Here is a 20,349-nt window from a genome sequence, read left to right as displayed (position 1 = left end):
GAAACAAGACAGGCAATTGAATGAAGGGGAAAAGTGGAGGGTCAACAGCAGGAGGATAGCATGGCAGAGATGAACCAGTGTATGCTGGCTATAACCATTAATGTAGATGGCCTCAGGTCAGCAATAAAAGGAAACACAGGAAGAGTGGATCAAGAAACAAGACCCATCAATATACTGTATACAAGAGACACATTTAACTAGAAAGGAAATTCATAGACTGAAAATCAAAGGAGAAAAAAACATTGTTTATTGTGACAGGAAACCAGAAAGAAGGCAAGAGTAACTTTCCCATCAACCACAAAATGAATAAGAAAGATATGGTATTTTCATACCATGGAAAGCTACCCAACTATAAAGCAGGATAATCTTGAGGCTCTTGTAGGTAAAGGAATGAAACTGAAGATCATGTTCATGGTCAAAACAGTTTGAACCTATAGACATGAACCCTAGAATAAAGAACAAAAGGAGAACTTCTGGGAGAACATAACAGATAGATAGCAGCAGCTACGGAGGCTTTCTGAGATACCCCACTTAAAATCCAGGAATGGTGCAGGGCAAGAAGTCCTAAATAAGGGGAGATATACCCTGCCGACCCAGGAATGAACTAAACTAAGAGAAACCAACTGGAAACACAATCCCGGCGCTATAACAGGAACAGGTAAGGTCTCAGCGCGGATGCTGGAACCTGAGCCACTGGAAGCCGCAATTTGAATTCCCTGCAGCCGCTGCTGCGTTCCAATAGACACAGCAAGGAGAGAGGCATGAAAGCTCTGAGAGTGGGAAGCAGCGAATGGAGTTGAGAGCGGGACTGGCCGGGAGCCCTGCATCAACCTGCAGTGAGTGAGCAGATCGGGGACCCTTCCATAGAGTAGGAGGCTTCAGCAAAGGACATACTGGGACCAGGCAGACTAGCTGGAACAGGATGCTGCAGTGTCCTTAGTCACATATTCCCCTCTCAAGCGGGATTGGTGGGGAATGCCTGGCCTGGGTGACGCCACTGACTTAAGACCTAGTAGGCTAGCCCAAACCAGGTCCCAGCACCTGGAGGTGCACCCTAGCAGTGAAGCCTTCAGTAGGTTGACCTGGAGGCGTGGGCCCAGCAGAGGCTGCCCAGGTCTGTACACTGCAGTGGGCAGGAACAATTCAAACAAACTGTAACCGACAAGGAAAGAAACTGGGCCTCCTATATACGCTTGTATGGAAGGAACAAAAAATATGGGAAGAGGGAGCAACAAGAAAGGGTCCTCGGCCCCCAATTCTGAGAAACATGCAATATCAGACATGGCACCAATAGATATAAAGCGCTATCTCCAGAGCCTCATAGATGAGTTCAAAAATGAAGTTATTAACAACCTAAAACAAGATATATGTAGAATAGTTAGAGAAATGCTAAGCACTGCCCAAGAAAAAACAGATGGTGGAATGGAAAAACAGAAAAAAAGAGGAAAATTGTTTTGTGAAGAAAATAGAGAAAACATAGAATACGTAAAGCAGGTTCAAAGAGATTACCAGGAAATGAAAAACTCTATCGAAAGGTGGCATAACACCTTGAAAGAAACTAAGGATAGATTATCTGAACTGGAGGGCATATTTGTAATGTGGAAGCATGAAATGAAAAACTTCTTAAAAATAACAAGAAAACAAACAGCAATAATACAAAGGCTAGAAGATGAGAAGAGGATCTATAACTTAAGAATTAAGAACATAAAAGAAGAAGTAGGGACACAAACAAATGGACTACAAAAGCTATTCACAGAAATAATCCAAGAGAATTTTCCTAATTTAGCAAAAGATAAAGATACTCAAATGTGTGAGGCATACAAGACCCCAGCCACCTACAACCCAAACAGAGCTACACCCAGGCATATATAATCAAATTCCAGAAATCTAATATAAGAACAGAATATTAGAAGCCATCAGAGATAAGAAACAGATCACTTACAAGGAAACACCCATCAGAATTACAGCAGACTTCTTGGCACAAACCATCAAATCACAAAGAGCGTGGGGGAAAATAATTTAAGCTTTGAAAGATAATAACCTCCAGCCAAGATTGATATATCCTGCACAACTGTCCCTGGAAATTGATGGGAAAAAAAAGTGCTTCCAGGATAAAGAGGAACTAGGGGAATTTGCAACCACCAATTCAACTCAACAGAGAATACTGCAGGATATTCTTAAAAAGGAAAATACCAAGATTCCAGAAACAGTGGCAGAGAGGCCACAATGAATGGAGCAGAAAGAGAAATGAAGAAGACAAACTGACAACAAACGACAGAAAAAAAGCTCAACAGAAATGAGGCAGAGAAGATTGGATGGTAGAAATAGCTATTTTGGAGAAAAGACATCATAATAGCTAGTGCTGATTTAGTATCATCTTGTTTTGAAGTCCCATCAAGCTTTTATTCTTCTGTCTCCAACTGTCTCAATCGGTTGTATCTTATTGGATTTTATTAAATGTGATAATATAAGCAAAAACCTTTATAGACAAGGAGATTATACAGAAGCCATTGTTCATTTTCTGTTAGCTTATTCTAAATACCCTATAATAATGTCATTCTCTTGAATGGTTTTACATTGTCTGGATATGTTTGGTGCTATAGTATACGAAGATATACTCAAAAGATTTCAAGGAAAGAGACACTATGATAACTACTTTTATGGCAGGATATCTGGTGGTGAAACACTATTTTGCATAAATGGTTATGTTTTGACCTGTGCTGTTTTGTTGTTGTGCCCTCTTTTATCTCAATCTCCTTTTTTTAATTATTTACTTTTTTATTTTTATCTTTTTAATAAAGGGAAAAATAAAAAATAGCAGGATACATTATAGTAACCTACTTTGATTTCCTATTAACTTGATTTGAAACCCTGTATTGCCCTCACCATCTTGTTTTGACTGATTTTCCCCTATTCTGCTTAGCTTGATAGTACCAAGTTCGAAAGTATAGGCAACAACTGTGAAGACAATAAGATTCATTATGACGCCCATTCTGGTTGACTATTATCTTCTTTTAAAGTCCTGTAATGTCTCCAATATTTTGGTTTTATTCTTTACTGTTTTGTTCAATTTTATTATAACTGATGATATAGGCAATTCTTCTTAAGATAACAAGAGGCAGTATGGTAACCACTGTTGATCACCTTGTATTTTGTTTTTACATTATTATGTCCATCCTTTTGATTTAACTGACTCTGTTCTGATATGTTGCATTTGGTTTTACTCTCTTCAAAAAAAGTAGTAAGAACTGTGGGAGTAATAAAACCCAAAATGTGTAATTGTCATTGTACAAAAGAAAAGAAAAGAAAGTGCTCTAAAGGTTATAACTGCATATATGTTTGAGTGTATAAGATGGATAACCATATTACTGAGTTTTGTTGGATCATTGAACAAAACTGTTTGCAGTCTCACTGTTTGAAAGTCCACTTTATATGCTTTAATTTTATAACTTGAACAACTGTTTCTAAGATGAGATTATGTAATCTATTAACTAGTGATTTCTTACTGTTTATTTTTTAAATTTTGTATTACTTGTACCCTTTTTCTGTTTTTTTTTTTTCTTTTTATCCTTAAATAAAATTTTTAAAAAAGGAGTTAATGGGATTCAAAAAGCAAAATAGTTATTGTAAAAATGATAGAGGAGGAAACACTTGGGAGGGAAAGGTGGTAACTACTATTAATTTCTTACTGTCTTGTCTTGAACTCTTGTATTGTTTTCACACTTTTGTTAGGTTTGGCTTTGTTCTGTCTTGTTTTGTTAGATTTTACTTTGTCTGATGGTATAGGCAGTTAATTTGAACATAATGGATTGTATTATGGTATCATGGTTGGTTTCCTATTATCTTGTTTTGAAGTCTTATAATGCTTTCATTCGTTTAACTGGTTTTGTTCTGTTTTGTTTCATTTGACTTTATTATGTGTGATGGTATGGACATCTATTTTGAAGGAAATGAGACATTATGGTACCCATTGCTGATTTCCTATTATCTTGTTTTGAAGTACTATCATGCTTTTATTCTTTTGTTTTGATTGGTTCTATTCTGTTGTGTTTTATTTAATTTTATTATGTGTGATAGTGTGGACAACTAATTTGAAGAAAATGAAATAGTATAGTAACCACTGTTCATTTCCTGTTATCTGGTTTTGAAGTCTTGTAGTGCTTTCATTCTTTTGATTAGTTTCATACTATTTTGTTATATTTGATATTATTGTGTGTAAAGGTATGCTCAACTATTTTGAAGAAAACAAGAGACATTATGGTAGCCACTGTTGATGTCCTGTCGTCTGGTTGGGAAGTTCTGTATTGCTTGCGTTTTTCTGTTCTGATTTGCTTTGTTCTGTTCTGTTCTGTTTTATTCTCCTTAAAATAAAAAAGTTAAAAAAAATTTGGGACCAGATATTTCAGGAATTAGGAAGACTTTGCACAACTCACTCATCTTTTCTCAGCAAAGAAACTTGATCTTAAATATAGCAGGCAGTTCCCAGAATGAATAGAAAGCAACTATGGACAAACTGAATGAGTATAAACAAGGAATATCCTGGGGGGTTTTGGCTTTTGCTTTCTTTTTGAGATGGAATTTTGAGACAGAGTTTCACTATGCAGTTCAGGCTGAACTTGAACTCACTTTGTAGCCCAGGCAGGCCTCATATTCAAAGCAATCCTCCTGCCTCAGCTTCCTGACTTCTGGGATTATAGACATGCACCACTATACCTGGAGAAGATGCTATTTTAACTGTGGCTGATAGTCCAATTTTTTTCTAGACTGTTCCTGTCCTTGTTAGTGGCATAGTGTTACTTCTTAGGAAAAGCAAGGCTCCATAAATTCTGAAAATGTAGTCACTAGGATGAAAGCTTTGGAGGTGGTTCCAAGAAATTTGGAGAAAAAGTTGCCTCTCCCTATAATATGATCAGTTTTCAGAATCCTTGTTGAGGATCCCCAGCATAGGGAGCCTAGTTTACCTAACACTGAATCCAGAGTTTTTCCATGATTTCCAGAAGAAAAGGGCCATTTGGAAGCCCCAGATTTCTATACTCCTCAAAATTAATACCCTGCTCCAGTGTATCTCAAAATGATAAAAATTCCCAAAGCAGTAGACTGATTATTCAAAGTAACCTCCACTGATGCACTTAACACATGAGGGATGTGTTAAAGTCTGCAGAGAACACTTTCTTTCATTCTAAAATAGTCTCGCAGCAAGAAATTAAAAATGCAGCTAGTTTGAATAGGAAGCCTATTAAACTACACACAGATTTCAACATTTAGGGAAAGATGAACATTACTTAAAGACAGAGTCCATTGGGATCCAATATCAGTATAACTTTAGTATAAAGCATGACGTACGTCTATGCCCATAAGATTTATAATCCCCAATTAAATGAGACTTGGTCCTTGATTTATTCATGGAAGTACGCTAATATTTGGAATATGGGCCAAAGTAACTTTCAATAAGAAAATGCTAGTTTAATTGTGGTGATTAATTTTGGAATATTTTATTATAACTGTTACTGGTAAATTACCATGATTGATTTTCAGCAAACACTATGATACTTCCAATATCAAGGATAAAATATACTGGGAGACTGACTTTAAAATACCCACAAAATGTTCTGTTAGAACCTTGTTCCTCTAAAATATTCTCTCATCTATAAAGTAAATGAAAAACTTACCAAAAGAATCATAATCAACTTTGTAGAACTATAGAAATTAAAAGCTTGCAATAATCTAGGAATCACTTATTCAAGAAAAACTGCTGCATCTTGCTAACAGTGAGAATCATAGTTTTATATCTGCCCTCCTCAGTTCAGCCACAGCCTTGAAAAACTAATCACCACCACAGTGAAAATCAGCAGCCTGAGAAAAGAATGGGACTGGAACTCCTTCAAAGCATACTCTCAGAGACGTGTCATTGTGTTATCTGCCTGGAGTTTCCCTCAGAAAACTTGCTTAGAGTTCTTGCATTGTGAACAATCCTTTCCCTCAAGAGTGTTAATTGAACACAAATAGAGGCAATTGTGTAATATTGTAGCTGCCTAAAGCAGTGGAAAGCAGTAGAGATAACCAATAAACAAGTTAAAACCGTAGAGGAAAAGGAGACTAAAAGTAAGTAGAGACTTGGAAAAACTAAGATAATTCTGGGAATCCAGAAGTCCACTTACGCTTGTAGGGCTATGTACACATACAGGGCTGGGCATATGCTCAGGAAAGACATGAGATGGCCCTAAACTCTCACCTTCAGCTAATCTTATGGTTCTACATAACAGGAAGTGAAGGTTAAGGCAGAGTTAACAACTGCCTTGCTACAGACCAATAGAATGCCTCCAAATACAAAGTCTCTTAGCAAAGACATTGATTCCAGACATTAAAAGAAATCTCTAGCTAATTATTAGTTAGCCGCTAAGCTAACCAAACATTTCAATAGCCACACATAAAAACTAAGAATGTTAAAAAAAAAAAAAAAACTATCAGTAGCCACACATAAAAACTAAGACTGTTAAAAGACTGTTAAAAAAAAAAAAAACTAAGACTATAACAAAATTAGTTCCCAAAACTTACTAAACAAACAAAAACAGCAAAAATGATAAATTCTGGACAGGGCAGAAAAATCTAAATTCTAGAGTCATCACATTATAAGAAATGTTAAATATCCAACAGAATAAAATTTTCTGCTGTTAAACAGTAGCAATAGCACAATCTTGAGATTATAGTAAAATAAAAAATTTTCAACTTTATACTTTAAAATGGTGAACTTTGAAGTACGTAAAGTCCTATCTCTCTCTGTCTGTCTGTCTCTCTCTTGCTCTCTCTCCAGCCCCATACTACTGTTTGATCTCAGAGTCTTCTATGGAGCTACAGCCCAAACTCTTTTCATATTTGCTTATTTTGAGACAAGGTCTCACTAAACTGCTAAGTTGCCCAGGCTAGGCTTGAACTTTCAATCCTCCTGCCTGAGACTTCTATGGTGGTGGGACTACTAGCTTGTACCGTCACACCCAGTTCATTTCAAATTTTAAAAATTCCTTTCTCACAAAAGAATTTCAATAGTGGGGGAAGGTATAACTATTGAAAAGCTTATACATTTTTATGAGCATATTTTTGCTGGAAATTTGGTAAACTACAGTATTTCTTAAAAATAGTACCTAGGTTTCATTAGGACATAGTTATTAGTTGGAACGTATCTTTCTCTTTTTCTTTTTTTCTATAAACAGTTAAAAGTTGCATGAAAAACAATAATGAGCAATGTATAATTTAAAAGGCAGAACCAAGTGTCAGATTATATAGGATAGTTATCTTACATCTGGGCCAGGATAACTCTTTGCTTATCTCTAGGAATGCCTGAGGTTCTGGCACTGACTCATAGCCAAGATAAAAACAGTGTACTAATGATTTATGGTGCTCTGTTTAAAGTTCAAATTCTTCTGTTAGCAACCAGGACCCATTTGTTTATTGATAGCTTATACCCAGTATAACCAGTTAGACAGCCTGGTTTGCTTATGTGACTACAGCAGACATGAAAGCTCTTGCAGGAAACCTTAAGTACCCCAAAACAAAGATTTATCATCGTATAATCTTGGCAATTCAACCTGGAGGCAAAGTACCTCCTTATAGGAATCAGAAAGACAGTAGGGAGCCAAACTTGGATGTTTTCTGGGATTTCTTATTGGTCCTGCTCTATTACATCCTTTGCTTTTATTCAATATCCCCTGGGAGGCCTGGTCACACTTTCAATTACCCAACCTAAAACACTCTTTGCGTGAATCACACATTCCATACTGCAAACAATTTTATAACAAATAAAAGAACACAAACCTTCAAAGTTCTATTCCAGTGAGCATCTCAAAACCCTGTTAGACAATATAAGCAAAGTGCAGTTCTATCACTAGGGAAGGTCCCAGAAGTTGTTCTTGAAAAGTAAATGCTAAAGAAAATGGCATCCCTTCCTAAACCCGGGCTACTTGTTCAGTTAAACCATAAAATGTGGTGATTTCTACAGACAAACATATAAGAGTTACATCTGTAGAAGAGAAGTTTATGTTGCTTTAGAACTTTCTTAGCAAGCCCTGCAATAGTCAGGCAGCCAATCCCAGAATCTAACGATCTGCTGTGGCAAACTGCCCCTCCAGGGGCTCTTCTATCCTGCAGAAGCAAATTCATTTAAATCCAGCAAATTCATCACAGTCACCTTCTGATAGGGAAAGATTTGGAGTGGAAATTTGCCAGAATAATTCTGGAGCCTGAACACAGATTTCAAAGAGTCAAAATCTCAAAATTCTCTTACATATAAGTCCATCAACTCCTTTAAATATTAAGTGCCATTTCTGTATATAATCCTTGCTTTGTGGCCCAACTGTTCAATTTTCCCCAAATCCTACCATCAACAAAGTACCAGAAGCAAAGAGATTCATACCCTTATGATTTTGGAGTAGACCTGTGATGATTTCCTCTGATATCTCCTCCAGTTCACCTTGTCAAGACGGTACTCAGGAAATGACATTCTCTGAGGCTATTAAACCTGTCCTTCAGGCTGCTGTTTAACTAATCTGATCATTCACATTCTTTCTTTCTTTCTATTCCGTGTATAACCACTTAAACCACCTGGCTTGCTACTATCTTGGAGAATTTCAACAAGGTTCCCAGTTTTTTGGCCTCACAAAGATTACTGTGACTTTATGTATATTAATCACTTACCCCCTTCCCTCACCCATACTTCATTACAAGGTGGTATTCAGCCGTTATTCTTACAGCCAAGAATTCAACTAGCCATTAGTTCTTTCCATTTGGTTAGAAAATTAACAAGATTTACAAGGAAGAATGTTGAAGCAAGCTAAATAATTTGAACCTCGACATATAAATTAATAGGATTGCAGTTGATGCAGCATCCAGAGAAGCAATAAACAGCTAGAGTGGGTACAGAGAGACCATGTAAGCTGGGATGAAATAAATGTCCTATGCTGAAATCTCACAAGGAGTCTAAATACCCTGAACTATCTCCAACACATAAAACAAGTTTTTTTCTTAGTTCATTCAGGTGACTATAACAAAATATCAAAAAATTGGTACCTTATAAATATCTAAATTTTATTTCTCAGTTATGGGATCTGAGAACTTCATGATTAATCTTACTCAGTGCCCAGTGAGGACCACTTTCTAGCTAGTATATGGCACTTTTTTGGCTATGTTTTCACAAGGTGGAAGTTGCAAAGCATTTCTCTCTGGCCTCTTTCTCTCACCCATGAGAGCTCAGTCTTCATGGCCTTACTACTTCCCAAAGGCCTAACCTGCTAATACCATCACTTTGGGATTAGAATTTTAACATAAGAATGTTGAGAGAACCCAAACATGCAAACAGCATTTCCTTTGTCAGCACTTGCTGAAGATTTAAGGAGTAAAGAAGGTACTAGATCCTGAAATGGAGAATGGAAGGGGAAATCTACTAGAGTTCTCGCTCAAGTTTCAGGGTATGTTAGGGTGAAACCGTGAGATAAGTCCCTCAAGTCTTTCTTAGAGTATAAGGTTTAGAACTTAGTTCTTACACTAGGAACTTACTCCATCCCACTGACAAAAAAAAAAAAAAAAGAGGAAATGAAAAGGAACAGAGAAAAATAATAATAGTCTAATTTTGCTCTTGTCTTGGTTAAAGACATATTAAAATCAAGCTCTGCCCAGATATCTCCAGCCCTCCAATTTCCTTTTCCCTTCCTTAGGGTCTACTTAGAAATCTAGAAACTGCACCTCTTTGACTGATCAGGATGGGCAGGTCTACTGGTTAATAGCCTAGGAAACTTAATAGCATCTCTAGGATCATTTATTTTATTAAACACAAGTGAGCTGGATCCAACTATGCCAGCCACCAAGAACTAAATATGAATTCAGTATATTCAAAAACCTTACATTCCATCAGAACAATGACATGTGTTCTACCTGAGAAACAGAAGGTTAATCTAATGATGGGCTTATTATGATGGATAAGGAGAAAGACAAATGATCAAGTTTGCAGCTGAAAAGTACCCAATGTTTCCTACATGTGGTACCCCTGGATTTCTACATTTCCTTTATGTCTGCACAGCCTAATACAAGATGCGTCTTTCCCTCATGTCCTTTGGTCCAGCTGTGCCCTGTAATTTCTCTGGGTTTTACTCTACATACCAACTCCTATCTACAATTTTGACAACCCTCAGAGGGTTTTGAAGAACATCAAATTATTTAACGAAAGGAGAAACTGTTGCTCTAATTCCATGTTATTGATAGGGCCCTTAGCACCTGTGTGACTAAGTCCACGCCTGCTTAGCCCTGCAGTGTCTGCTCTACTTCTGCTTCTGGGCTCCAGCCACTTTCTGGTCATGGCCATTAATAAAGCTGCTTTCCTAAGACCATTAAGCAGTTTCATGTTGCTTCAAGACAACAATTTATCTGATAGGACGTTTTTCTAAATTACTACAGGTAATAATTCCAGATAAGTCTTAATACATACCCTAAAGAGAATCTGAAGTTATTCATACACACATACACACACACACACACACACACACACACACACACACACACACACAAATTCTGGCTAGATAGAAGAACTTATCCTGTCCCCCACCCCATGTCTCAATAAACTGTTGTCAAAGTCTGTTTTGATGACCTGCACCATGAATCTTAGCATCTTCTTGCTTCTCAGAGAGTCCATAATTTTGCTTCTTAGAGAGCCCTTTTGCTACCTTCCATCCCGGCAAGAAAAAAATCCTAAGCCCACAAACTGAACTACTTATATCTGATCCCTTGTACACAAATCAAAAGCATGGGATAGTTGTGACTCTTCTAGCACCAAATATAACAATAATAATAATGCTTCAAACAAAAACTAAAATACAAAAGGACTAATAGTTAAAATATTTATAACAAGCTATCAGAAAGTTTTTCCATTATCCTACCTCTTAAAAACAAAATCCAACATGCTTTCAGCTCCCCTTTAACATCAAAATTGTTCCCAGAAAGAAGTACATGGACATAAACTACCCAAAGTATAGAATAAAAACTCAGAGTTAAAGAAGTGAAAAATAAATGTCCTATGAGATCCTTTGGATCCCACTAGGCAGAGTTAGGGCTTCCTAGTGCTTTTAAATACAAGCATAAAATTTTTAAAAGAGACAAAAAAACTGATTCCCCTCCCTGCCCCCACTGCAGTAAAGATTAAACCCAGGGCCTTTGTATGGAGCTACATTTCCTGCCCTTTTTATTTTTTTTATTTTTTTAAGACAGGGTATCACGATGTTGCCCAGGCTGGGCTGAGATTTGCAGATCTTCCTGAGCCTCCCAAAGTGCTCAGATTACCAATATGCATTACCACATCTGGCTAGAAACTGTTCCTTATGGGAAAACTCTTGTGCAGTCTCATTCCTTAAAACTGAACTGCAGTAGATGCACACACACCTTCAGAGCGAATGGTCAGGACACATCTGCTAATCCAATCCTGAGGCCCACAGAACCCAACTCAAGGGTCCTAACATACTCTGTGGAAAAGGCAATCTGAACGCTAAGGGGTTGTGTCAGTCCCTGGTAATTAAGAGCTTCCATGGAGGTCAGGCCAGACGTCTTTAGCTCAGAGAATAAGAAGCAATTTTTCCTCGACAGTGATACATGAAGAAGATGTCCCATAGAAATTACACCTCAGTAACACAGGGAATCAGAGAGAACAGATAAAATGACTGCATAATATGTCTAGATATTTAAAGGCTGATTCAGTGGTTCTGTTAATGTTTTGATGGCTCATGAATAACCCATCAGTGAATCAATTCACAAAAGTCCAGTGGGGTAAGAAACAGTGGATCGATGACCATATTCTTCTCTGTCCACCGTCCCGAGTATTGCAGGCAGAGAAATAGAGGTTTACTAGTAGCTGCCTTAGAGTGAGCCAGTGCTAAAACTGATGGACTCTCAGACCCTGTGTCAGTAATTTTCCAGCCATGCAGTATGAGATTGGACTGTTGCTTTCACAATAAATCATCAAGCTATGTCACAGAAAATCTTTATACCTCAGGAATATGACGATTAAGACAGAAAAGAGTACTATTGCCCAGATGGTAGAACACTGACTGATAAAGACTTAATTTTCAGCTTACCCACTATTTTAAAAATTTTTTGTTTATGGTAATAAGTCTGCTTATTTCTTGTAATTAGTAGTCATACTTTGAGATGTTTATGGACTTTTTTTCTAAACAGTGTCTCACGATATAGTTCATGCTGGCTTTGAACTCAATATGTAGCCCAGGCTATGGGGTTTTTTAATGACTTTTTGTAATAAAAATTTACATTCAAGTGTGAAATTACATTATTATTAAAGAGTAAATATTTTCAGATGTGTTTATAAGAAGTTTCCATAGCTTAAAAATAGTCAAAGTTTTCAGCACACCATTTGTTTCAGTTTCAGAAAACTAGACTTACTGAAATACAAATTCTTTAGCATTTGTGGAAAATGAAATGCCTCAAATCTTATTCCCAGATGTTCAATGCATTAAATTCTCAAGTACCACATAAAGTACTTTCCTTTTTTAAACTCAGTTTTTACAGAAAATAAAAAGGCATGATCAAATGTACAAGGCCAGGAAAAATGAAAACAGCCTTCTTTACTAAGTTTACTGATAAATTTTAGGCATACAGAATGATCACATTCATTATAGGGAATTTGTAACTGTACATGATATAACTATTTTTTTCCATTTCTCTACCCACCTGTCAACCTTTCTTCCCTCCTTATTTACAAAAGCTTGGTTTCCAATTTTTTGTTCTTTTCTCATGATTATTTTCTTTTTCCTTCCTTTCTTTCTCCTCCCTCCTCTCTAGTTCCTTTCCCCATTTGAAAATTTTCTTACCATTTAATAGTAACTATTATACATTTTGGTCTTTATTCACACTTTCAGTTCCTCACACAGGAAAAACAATATGTTATTTATGCATGTCTGTCTGATTTACTTCACAAAAGAGTACGGCCATCAGCTGATGAATGGATAAAGATTTTTACACAATGGAGTACTGCTCTGCCATAAAGAAAGTTAAGCTTTAGACATTTCTAGCTAGATGGATGCACCTTGAGGTCATACTGTTCAGTGAAATACTCAAGTGAAATGCTTTGACATTATAAGTTTTTCTCATTTGTATTCCTTAAAGCTTTTTAAGATATATTTGTTTATTTGAGTGGAAAACACAGGTCCTTAGGTACTAAGCAACCATTCAAACTGATGGAAAGTATGGCTTACAGAGAATCCATAGATAATAAAATTTTGTTGTTTCCCCTACTTGCCTTCGCATCTTCTGCTACTACATTGACATATGGCTTCCTCAACTTTTCCTTTGTAACAACACTGAAAAACTATTTCAGAACTGACATAAAGATTGATTGGTCCTTATTTAGAGGAACATTCACTGCAGGACAGCTCACTGTGGTGAGGCAGAGCCAGATGTAAGGTTCCCTACATTACATCCACATCTGCTGCTTCAGTGTGGTGGGCAGGATTGAGAAGACGTGTGTTCAAATTCCAGTTCACTTATGTGTAAGCACCACTGTGGCTCTAAGTCAGTCAACTGTGTTCATCAGTAGAGATGGAAGACACCTAGCTCCTAGGAATATTCTAACAAATCATGGATAATGTCTGTAACAGTGTCAAGTACTGAGTAAACACTAAAATGTTAGCTATGTTGAATATTCATAAACGTGTGTATGGGTCTCTTGCATAAGACTGAGATAAACTGTTTCCTCAATTATTTCTTCAACAAGATTATATCAACTTACATTATAACAAAAGTATGAGTAATCCCCTTTCCTGCCTTCTACACAAACACTGAATAGTGTTACTTTATGTGAATTCTGACAATGTTAGGTCTTAATTTTCATGATATTTATGAGACAATTTTATATTTATTAATTGTCTATGGTCTGTCAGTGGTCATTCATGTCATTTGCCTAATTTAAAGCAAGTCTCTATTCTTCTATTTTAGGATCTATCATATGTCTTAAAATAAAATTCAGCATTTGTTTAAAATATCTTTTTTAGTTTTTCTCATGTCTCTAATCTTGCTTATTGTATTTGCTTATATGGAAGCTTCACATATCAAATAATCACAATAATTCTTTTGCCTTTATGTAGAAGATTGCCTCATATTTTTTGCCCAATATCAATTTTTGGTTTATTTCACATATTTAATTAATCTGGGATTAATTTTTGTACCATAAGATAATCCTTTTATCGTCAAATTGTTAGCCATTTTCCATATTACCATTTATCTGCCTTTTTTCCCACTGATACAAAACCCATTTTCAGATATGCTTCAAGTTTTCATGTTTTATCAAGTTATAGAATTCCTATGTTACTGATCTTTCTGTTTTCCTCAACCTAACACTTCTATTGGCATGGCTTTAATGTGATATGATGGATTTCAAATTTTCTAGTTATTGTTATGCACATATCTTTCAGTTACCAGAAATTTCCCTTTATTTGTGGAGGATACATACCAAAACCTCCAGTGGATACCTAAAACTGAAAATAGTGCAGAGCTCTATGCATACTATGGGTGTTTTCTATAGCTACATAGCTATGATAAAGTTTAATTTATAAATTAGGCATAGTAAGGCCTAGCAACAATGATCAATAATAAATGGAGTAATTATAACAATGTATTAAAAGTTTTATGAATATGATCTTTCAAAACATCTTATATTACACTATATTTGTGGACAGTGGTTGACCGTAGTAACGGAAACCTCAGAAAGCTAAACCACAGGAAGCTGAACCTCAGGAAAATGGGAACCAGTGGTCCCTCGATATTTCTGTTATCTCTATAGTCTTTATGATGGGATAAAAATGTGAAACCCCCAGACCTTGTATGGCTACAAAAGAGATTGACTCCACATAGGCTCAGCAAGAATTACAAGGCTTAAAATCTAAACAGCATATGTGACTTGCTAAGGGGCAAAATTATTACCTTATGTTAAAGCATGTGTCTGTTCTGCAAGCTTCTTGCAGTCATAGGTGGGGCATTTTCAGTGGTGGCTGGATCTAGTGTGTGATGCTGGAATTGATTCATGGTGCTAGGTTCAAAGGTACTAGAATTAAAGGTGTGAATGCTACCTATTATAATCCCAATATTGCAATCTCTTATAATATAATCTAATCACTGTAATCACATTTTTCTCCTCCTCAAGGTCTGAGAGATTTTATATTTGTAATCTCACTGAACCATTATTGGAATCCCAGTGAGTTAATTTTAATCTATCACCTCCGGTGTAACCCACAGCAAGAATAAAGACACTAAGACATATTCACAATTATGGGCATCCAAGGTGGCCTTGAGTCCTGTCCAGGTGAGGATACATAGAACAAAAGCCTTATTCCAAGGCTTCACCCAGAATTTATCTCACAAAGAAGGGAGTGGCTGAGGATGAGTGACGGTGACATTGGCAGGAATTATGTGAGTGATGTGAGCTGAGCTGGCCAGGTAGTGAGAAAGCACCTCTGCAATATACAGGAAGAAGGGTGAACAGAAAGAGCAATCTGCATAACTCAGTTGGGGTAGCATTTGAACGATTTAGGAGGCTGTTGCTTTAGTTTCCGATATGTGAACTTTTGTGCCCTGGGAAATCATAGCCTCTAATCTTAAGATTCAAACCCAGTTGACATTCCTGGAGCTCTTTTGCTCTGCCTTTCCACTGTGCTCAACCATTTATAGAGAACACAATGCAAGGAAACAAGAATCTGTTGACCGAATTCAAGGATTACATATCAGTATCTCAGCTAGCCTTATTTACATAAGCCAATTAAAGGAAACAGAAAATTACTTAACCTGCTCTGTACATATCAGTACTGGAGATAAGGCTTTGTTTAACTATTGAGGAAGTGATTGTTCTACATTCAAAGAGAGTCATTCAGGTCTCTAAAATGATTCACCCTAAATAGTCTGGATAAGAAGATAAAAGGGGAAGAAAGAAGCCGCTAAGGTCCCCTGCTTGCTTGTTTTGATGTCTTCTGCCTGCCATAAACTGTTCTTTGTGATGCTTCTCTGCCAAGACATCCTGCCTTGGAGCTTACCAATAATGGACAGAAACCTCTACAAATAAACCTCTCCCTCTTTAACTTTGAATGTTGGATATTTCCTCAGCAACAAGAAAAATGATGAAGACACTTTAATGTGTACAATAAATTGTCTTCTGGTGCTCATATTATCAGAAGTACAAAACACAATGAACACCCAATTCTATGCTTTCCAGCCTGGAGGATATTTTATTTTATTGCCAAGACACAGCTCAGCCATGCACAGAAGATAATGGGGAACCATATGCACCTACCTACAACCTTGTCTCATGTACATCCTGTTCATGATCAATTCGTTTTGAGAGAATTAAATCATAAACAATGACTTTGTTATTTTTGCACATTCCCAAATAAGATTCAATATTCTTGAAATGGTCTTGCCCTAGAATAAATTACTGTATGGTTATGGCGGTGGTCTAACCTTGGCAGAAGGCCAAAGCGGGACCTCCTAACCACTTCCTGCTTCTTCCTCAGCCTTAATTGCAACTCTCCTTTCTGTTTGCACGCGAAGAAATCTCCAATCAGCTCCTCGAGACTCATCAATGCCCGCCCTAAGCACCACCCCGGTCATAGATCCCATACCCCACGTTCCAGTAGAGAAATCCAGGCCGCTGGTGGTCATGGAGCTCTCTCCACATCCTTGGAGTAAAGGCTATTTTTACTTTATATTCCTCTATTTCATCACACTGAAAACTCTTTCATAATGGTGCTGTAAGTCAGATGGCAGAGTGAGTGGCTCCTGGGAAACCCTCCCAGTTTGAGTCCCCTGCCTAAGAACCACCTTTTTCTTCCTCCAGGACTGTTTATTTTCTACTGCTAATCCACATGCAACAGCAACCTTCCTCACTCCACGCAGGTGACCTGCTGTCCAGGGTTTTCTGTTTCTGTTCCTTAGCAAGCTTATGACAGAAAACCCATCCTGCCATTCCAGAACAGGGATACCAGTTTTCAGGCTCCTTAGGCCACATAGCTTGAGGCAAAACTGATATTTTTGTTCCCTGGGACCCCACCCCACACTCTTTGGTGACCCGGCCAAGGAGAATGGGTGTCACACTTTCAAAATAGGTGACGACATTTTTTGTTAAGTGTGACCCAGGACAGCTTCCATGTTCCTTGGGAGAGAGCAAAAGCTCTTACATCCCGAGGTGAAGTTGTTCTCTCAGCTCACTTATGATTCGGCCACTGGGATCACTTCCTGTCACCCGAAAAACACACCTCTGGGTGCCTGGTTCATAATCTTGGTGCTCTTGGCCTCTAGAAGGCTATAAAAACCAAAAAGCTTATCTTTTATTTGTGCTTTTGTCACAATGGCGGCAAGTTGGCAGAAACCCTTCATCCTTAGGCCTTTTTCACTTTAAGGACATGTTCTTCTCTCGCTCTGCTCCTCCCAGATCTCTCCCTTCCTCCCACAGGACCCCTTAGATGATGTCTCTTGTCGGCTCCTCCCCTGTATCTCTCATATCAAATCCTGCAGCTTTCTCAGCCGAGGTTTCTTTGCCCCCTGCACCATCCATTTCCCATTTCTCATCGACAGCAGCCTTCCCTTAGCATCTCTCCCCAGCCTCTAACTTCTCAAGCCCCTCAACTGAAGCCGTCTGTTCTATCTAGAGGTTCTTTGTCCCCTTCCCCTATATCACCATTTTCTCTGCCTGTCTGGTGAGGTCCAGCCTTCTGGCAGGCCACGTGGTTCTCAGCAACCATGTCGCTGCAGCTCTCGGGGAGGACAGCCGCCATCTTGTGGCCCTCACCATGTGGCAGGGTGCTGCCATCTTGCAATGGGTCTCAGAGTCAACTACCACCCCCTTGTGCACCCTCATGGGATCAGCAGCTAACTAACTGCGGGTCACATGATGACCAGCCGCCATCTTGCACCCCTTCACTGTGTTACCCGCAGGAGTTAGGCTGCTGTGGAACACACAGTGACCCGCCAACAGCCTGCATTTCCTTGTCACATGGTGACGAGTGCTGTTTTATAGCCAATCATTGGATAATTGCCCACCCACACCTGCGAGACACTTGGCTGCTCAGTGGCTACAGCCTTCTCAGCCTCAGTCTCTGCTCCTCCTTCAGGAATAGGCTGCCCGCATTCCCAAGACTTTGGCTAACATTTATGTTCCTTTTTTCCTTTCTGAGCTATCTCAGATTAGCCATAAATTAGGTTCCTTTTCTGGTATTCCTATTTTAAGAGATCTCTGTTAATTGATCTACAAAAAGGTTCACAGTAGTCTATTTATTATAGCCCAAATATATTTGAGTGCACTCTGATTTTATAAGATGATTGTCGGTCTATATATCTGTTGTCTGTCCATTTGCCTGCTCTGTAAACAGCTGCTTATTTTTCTTCCTCTTTTACATTTTCAGATCATTTATGCAAATGATCTGATTTAAAAAACAAGCTTCCACCTAGGTTTCCAGCTGGTCAAAATGAATGGTTAAATAAAATCCATTGGGGTGAGGAGACATTGGACAGGACTTCAATTGATGAACAAGAAAGTGGCCACCTGGTAACTTTAACCAGCTCTTGTTCATTAATTGGAGGTTCCAATAATCTCCATAGCCTTATGGGAAACACCTCAACTAAACTTTATATGACTAAGAAATTCACTGATCTGATGGTATATTCATGCCTTCAAATATAAAATTAGGGTTGTTTATGATGACAAGTGTTTTCTTTCAGAATCAGATGTCTGCCTTTTTCTTGTGCTCTAGTCAGGAGATTCATGACAGACCAACACAAGGTCACCAGTCAAGTGATAATTTTTAAACAAAAATTTATATAATGTATAAAATTTCTTCAGTGCTCAAATGCTAAAACACCCATGTTTAATAGAAAATAATAATTCCATTTAATGTTCTATGTTAAGCTTACTGTCTCTACTGTACTATTATCAATCTTCTGAATGTTCAATAACTAAAATTAAGAGATAATTATAAATCCTTTTGGATTCCTTTTGCTGGGATCCACCAGGTCTTTTCCAAAAAAAGATTATATGATGCTTATTGGGGCCATAATAAATTATACTCAACTGGTATTAAATGACACTGCAGCTGATCTCTTTCCTAAATAAAAAGGTAAAATTAATACAATAGGCCATCTTCCAAAAATCGGACGGCATTAGACATTCTAATAGCATAAGAGGTACTTACATAATGATAAAACCTAAATGTGTATATGACAAATGAATGACATGTCTGTTTATAAAATTCCCTGGACCTTATCCTTATCCTCCTTATGGGAAGCCATTGCTAAAGTTATAATCATAAATACCCTGTTGATTCTATTATTTGACTCCTGTATACTTAATTGATTCTTTGCCTTTGTCTCCTTTAGCTATAAAGGAACTCCTTTAGCTATAAAGGTGTATAGCTTTAAAGCCTATACACCTACACAAGATAAAAACCAGATGTCTTGTGACTGTGGAGAAGAAAGTTATCTTCCACTGGGGGCCAGATCCCAAGGCAAAAGGCTAAACTTGGCCCTCACTCCCCACATGGAGGCCTTCTTAATATGCCTTTTTGTGTTTTTAACAACAGAGATAAAAATCAAAAGGAAAAATAACAATGTGATCTTTTAGCAGTGACACTTGGAGCTCTGAGACAGGTAAACTGACACAAGGTAGACAAGCCCCTCCTGGACCATGCAACAAAGAAGAGCATTGGGAAAGAGAGTGCTCCAATCCCTGTGTTCTTTTGGGCCCTTGCCCTATTGCAATCTCAAGGGTCATTGGAAGAGTGACTGTCCTAGCCACCAAAGAGCGGGTAAGCCATCCTCTAACTCCTTCCCCTCATAGGAGATCTCATCACCACCAGATTTATCACTGACTGATCTACTCAGACTTGCTGCTGAAGACTGATGGGGCTCAGGGTCTACAGCCCTCCATTAAGGTGTCCTTCTCAGAGTCCCGAGTCCCACTATAGGTCTCAGGTAAGACATTCTCTGTACTTGTAGACATAGATGCTATGTATAGTGTTATTCCTGCATTTTTAGGCTGCTATATTAAGTCCTCAGTAATGGCCAACCTATGCAGCCTTTGCAGACAGGGCCTATTCCATGCAGGTTCCAGACTCCTTTCTTCTCTGGCAGATCCCATAGTTTGAGATACCTCCAATCCCACCTGCACTATCCATGCCATGCCTATTTTAATTCATCTCAGGGATCCTTCAATTTTACCTTGTGTTCCTCAATATTCCATAGCTCCCAAATATTTACAGGGACTTAAACCTAATAATTAGGTGCCTTTTAGACAATGGTTTTCTTAAACCTATCCATTCACCCTAT

At 37.9% G+C, this 20,349-nt stretch overlaps 1 long non-coding RNA gene across 1 annotated transcript in view; it reads right to left on the bottom strand.

The window, feature by feature from the left end:
- LOC134477548 (uncharacterized) overlaps nt 1–20,349 on the bottom strand; it is a 46,650-nt gene that overhangs the window by 25,255 nt on the left and 1,046 nt on the right. The window lies entirely within an intron of this gene.

The sequence above is a fragment of the Cavia porcellus genome, unplaced genomic scaffold (assembly GCF_034190915.1).
Source record: "Cavia porcellus strain 051 isolate PalLab524CR breed Dunkin Hartley unplaced genomic scaffold, mCavPor4.1 scaffold_9, whole genome shotgun sequence".
Classification (NCBI taxonomy): Eukaryota; Metazoa; Chordata; class Mammalia; order Rodentia; family Caviidae; genus Cavia; species Cavia porcellus.
The sequence above is the reverse complement of the archived record's forward strand: the minus strand, read 5'-3'. Positions and strand labels throughout refer to the sequence as shown.